This window comes from Meles meles, unplaced genomic scaffold (assembly GCF_922984935.1).
Source record: "Meles meles unplaced genomic scaffold, mMelMel3.1 paternal haplotype, whole genome shotgun sequence".
NCBI lineage: Eukaryota > Metazoa > Chordata > Mammalia > Carnivora > Mustelidae > Meles > Meles meles.
This window is the reverse complement of record NW_025721617.1, coordinates 171,875-177,248: the sequence shown is the minus strand read 5'-3', so window position 1 is coordinate 177,248 and position 5,374 is coordinate 171,875. Positions and strand designations below refer to the sequence as shown.

General features: G+C 37.9%; 1 pseudogene; it reads left to right on the top strand.

Moving 5' to 3' along the window:
* The first annotated feature begins 411 nt into the window (after positions 1–411).
* On the top strand, positions 412–1,372 carry LOC123936604 (annotated as a pseudogene).
* The last annotated feature ends 4,002 nt before the right edge of the window (positions 1,373–5,374 follow it).

Sequence of the window (5,374 nt, the reverse complement as noted above, 5' to 3'; positions counted from 1 at the left end):
AACAGAGTGAAATAATTACATTAATATTTAGCAAATAAGAAGTTTACTACATTCAAACTTCAAGATTTTTAACTTGATAGCGTGTTTTTTATTAAAAGACAAAATAAAGAATAAAGAAAAAAATAACATCTAGATGGGAGTGATGTGTATGGTAATGTATTTGGGGAAAAACACAGACATCCCATGCTTTCTTTAAGTGTGCCACTCTCCCCAAATTTCCATATGTTCCCAACTTTCTAGTTTCCCAAGATATTTTAAATGCTATTTGGGTCTGTCAAGATGTTGCAGAAAGAATGGATAGGAAAAAATAAATCAAGCCTAAAATAAGAGGTTCATAACAAGACATCAAATTTAATGGATGGCCCATACTTTCCTCTTCTACACATCAGTTGTCACCAATGAAGGCGAGATATGGTAAACATAGATGATGCATCCACTACAGATTTCATCTTCTTGGGACTCTTCCCTGAGTTCCAATATGCCAGCCTCCTGGTCTACCTCATCCTTCTGGTCTACGTTATTACCCTCACAGGAAACTCTATCTTCATCTTTCTGATCTGGGTGGACTCCTACCTCCACACTCCCATAAGCTTCTTGTTCCACCAACTTTCCATGTTTGATTTGTTCTATATTTCCATCTTTGTTCCTTAAAATGGTCATTGACCATTCCTTGGGAAAGCACAGCATCTCTCTCATTGGCTGTGGAGTCCAAATGTCCTTCTGCCTGACTTTAGGTGGCACTGAGTATTTCCTCCTAACTTTTATGCCCTATGACCAATTTGTGGCTGTCTGTAACCCCCTTCACTACACAATCATCACAAACCCTAAAGTCTGCTTGCTAAGGGCAGTGGCATCATGAGCTGCTCAAAATTCACTCATTCAAACCATCTACACCATGCATTTTCCTGTCTATGTTCTGAAGAAAATAAATCACTTCTTCTGTGAGATACCAGCCATCCTGATGCTATCCTGTGAGGACACTTCAGATTATGAGATGGTGTTGTTCATGCTAAGTATTATATTTATACTCACACCCTTTAGCTTAATAGTGACTTATATTCGAATTGTCCTCATTGTTCTTAAATGAAACTCTCCTGAGGGGAGGAAAAAAATTCCTGTCCACGTGCTCTTCTCACTTTATTGTAGTGAGTCTCTACCTGGGACTAGCAATAGTGATGTAGATGACACTTGGCTCTTCCCGCACCCCAGTACTAGATCAAGTCTCTCCATGATCTATACTATCCTCACACCCATGCTGAACCCTTTAACTTATAGCCTTAGAAACAAGGAGGTTGTGGGGGCTATAAAGAAGGCCCTGCGAAAGTACCTAATATCAAAATGGTTTAAGAAATACCACTGTCATACCCAGTAGTGCAATTGCTGGGTCATAGGGTAGTTCTGGCGATTCACAGACCTGTACCCCTGGGGATAAAAATACATTATATGTTTATTAAAAAAAAATTTGGAAGGGGAGGTGAACCATAAGAGACTATGAACTCTGGAAAACAACCTGAGGGTTTTGAAGGGTCAGGGGTGGGAGGTTGGGGGAACAGGTGGTGGGTAATGGGGAGGGCACGTTTTGCATGGAGCACTGGGTGTTGTGCAAAAAGAATGAATACTGTTACACTGAAAAAATAAATAAAATGGGGAAAATATATATATATGTATATAAAAAAATAAAAATAAAAAAAGAAGAAATACCACTGTCATACTTCATATTTAAAACCAGTTCTGGAATGGAAACCAAATTCCTTGGCTTGACGTTTACTTCAGCTATGGAGAATGTTTATTTAGAGACATAGATTATTTTAAAATGGTCAATCAGGGGCGCCTGGGTGGCTCAGTGGGTTAAGCCGCTGCCTTCAGCTCAGGTCATGATCTCAGGGTCCTGGGATCGAGTCCCACATCGGGCTCTCTGCTCAGCGGAGAGCCTGCTTCCCTTCCTCTCTCTCTGCCTGCCTCTCTTGTGATTTCTCTCTGTCAAATAAATAAATAAAATCTTTAAAAAAATAAAAAAAATAAAATGGTCAATCAATTGTCAAACAACTTATTCTTTTTGAAACAAAGCAATTGAGTCTAGTAAAGAGTTGCTTTAATAGAAATAATTGAATAAAAGGGCTTTGGTAACAAATAGATGGAAGTATACATATTTTCTTAAGTCATCCACAAAGGTGGACAAACAATATTGTCATACTTTACCATCAAAGAAACAGAGAAGAAAGTGAATGCTTCTAAATTTTGACTGAGCATCAGCCTTATCTGAGAGTAGAAAAGTGGAGAAACAAATACATCCATTTTCTCCATGAAGTACTGTTTTATCCAGGTTGATGTTTCCTGTATAAAATTACATTGAAACCCATTATTGAAATAAAATTGACAGGCAGTGCAGTATTATGGTCAGTTGAGCAGGTCAACAACATATTGACATTTCTATATAATATTCAGTGTTCACTGTGATAAGTGTAGTCACCATGCAATCTTATTACAATATTATTGACTACATTCCCTACATTGTTGTTTTTTTTTTTAATCTCCATGACTTAGTAATTTTCTAACTTGAAATTTTGTAGCTATTAATCATTATGATCTATTTTGTTCAACTTCCACCACCAGCCCATTGGAAACCACCGGTTTGTTCTCTCTGTTTAAAAGAATGTGTTTTTGTTTGTTTGCTTTAGATTCCATATATAAGTGAAATCATATGGTGTCTGTATTTGTCTGATTTGTTTTGCATAGCATAACACCTTCTAGGTCCATCTACATCATTACAAATAACAAAACCTCATTATTTCCTATGGCTGAGTAATATTGCAGCACACATACACACACACACACACACATACACACACACACACCACATTATCAATCATCATGGGACACTGGACTTGCATCCACATATATTGATTGTTATAGATAATGCAGCAGTAAATATAACGGTGTATTTTTTCAAATTATTGTTTTCATTTTCTGTGAGTAAATACCAATGAATGGAATTATTGGATCATATGATATTACTAATTTTAATTTAGGAGGACCCTCCATACTGTTTTGCACATGATTTCACTTATTTGAATTCTCACCAATAGTGTACAATGGTTCCCTTTTCTCCATATTCTTGTCAACATTTATTATTTCTTGTCGTTTGCTTAGTAGTCATTCTGACTGGTGTGAAGTGGTATTACATTGTAGTCTTTATTCACATTTCCATTATGAATAGAGAAGTTGAGCATCTTTTCATATGCTTGAGTCTCATCTGTATATATTCTTTGGACAAATGTCTTCTTGGGTTCTTTAACCATTTTTAAATTGGATATTTTGCTTTATAATGTCAAATTGTGTATATTCTTTATTTATCCTAGATAATAATCCTTTGTTAGATATATCATTTACAAATATCTTCTCCCATTCATTACAATGTTGTTGTTGTTTGTTTGTTTTTAATTTTGCTGACGATTTCTGTTGCTGTACAAAGCTATTTTTGTTGTAGTTGTTATTGTTATTTTGGTGATGTCCCAGTATTTCATTTTTAAAATTTTTTCTCTTGTCTGAGAAAACATATCCATAAATATGTTGTTAAGGCCAATGTCCAAGTGATTACTGCCTGTTTTTGACTTGGAATTACATGGTTCTAGGTCTCACATTTAGGTCTTTAACTAATTTTGAGTTTATTTTTATGTATGATGTAAGAAAGTGATCTAGTTTCATCATTTTCCATTTGACTATCTAGTTTCTTAAACACTATTTTTTAAGTCTGTTTACTAAACCTCCAGGGAAGATGTTAGATTAGGAGAAACTCACATCTTCCCATGGATACAACTAGATAACATTAAGAGCAGTTTAAATAATTCAAAAAACAAAAACAAAAACTAAAGACTGGCAGACCAAACTCTCCTAAATATAAAGAAGAGATCACATTGAAGAGGGTAGAAAGGACAGAGATATACTCAGGATCTAAACATATCCACAAGAATGTCTGTGAGATAGAGGGACAGAATGTACAGGGAGAGGGTAGAGAAACAGACTATCAAAACAGGAAGCCCAGAAAGGAAAGATTAATCCCCCATATCAATTGGTTTTGAAAATCAGAGACACTGAAACCCATGAGTTCCTATAATCATACAGTCATAACTTAGAATTTCAAAAATTAGTGGGCTTTGTTAAAGGAGAGCTGGGAGTGCAATAAGAAACTGATTCCTTGCCCTTAAAGAGACATCACAAAAAACAATCCTGTAGAGACACAGCATAAAAGCTGTATTTTGAAAAACACCTTCAGTGTACAGGAGGGAGATATGTTTACTAATCTCAGAGTGTGCTGGAGGGGCAGGGATTTTGGGAAACTTCTCTGTGAACAGAGGAGCTGGGGTTCAATTTTCACCAATCCCAGTCAAAACACAAGATCACCTGGAATCAACATGGCACATATATTCCCTACTGAACTTGTTAACACAAATGCCTCACTCTCACATTCTCCTCTGGACACAGCCTCTCCAGCCAGGCCTCAACTCCAAGTCTCCTCTCAGAGCAGCCCCAAGAAAACTTTCTTAACACCATTGAACCCCCCAACCTACCTTTCTGCAGATCTACCCCTTCCATACACTCTTAGAGTCCATCCAAAAGTGATTCAACAAGCTTGGCCATATGCAAGCAGACCTAAAGGGGCCAGCCACACTCCAAAGTGACTCCTTCCCTGGGGAGAGGGAACAATAACCACAAATAACCATCAGGCTGTGAACTCAGCAGTGGGCTGGGGGAAGACAGCTGGTGTAACAGCTAGGCCTTGACCCAAAATGAAAGCTTCTCATGGACAAAAAAGTGAAAGTGCCTAGAATTTTGGTGCTATTGCATCTCTGGCAAATGGATTGTATAACTCAGCTCATGTGCAAGATGACCCCAGAAAGGTCTACTGCACTCCAGGGAGCAAACCCTGCTTACAACAGGGAAAAATACCCATTGCAGATGGTTGGACCAAGGGCAAAATCAGCTTGGCCATGTAGGGTGTACATAATAAACATAATATACATAAGAGACAGCTTGAGGGGCACCTGGGTGGCTCAGTGGGTTAAAGTCTCTGCCTTCAGCTCAGGTCATGATCTCAGAGTTCTGGGATCGAGCCCCACATCGGGCTGTCTGCTCAGCAGGAAGCCTGCTTCCTCCTCTCTCTCTGCCTGCCTCTCTCCCTACTTGTGATCTCTCTCTGTCAAATAAATAAATAAAATCTTAAAAAAAAAAGACACACTTGAAGTGGTAGGTTCAAAGGTTCAAGTGAAGTGATACTGTCTTCTGCATTTCAGGACACTACAGGCAGGATCTCTTCATAACCCACTATTTTCAGGAGACATCACTGACATTCCTAACATGTAGAAACATGCAGAGA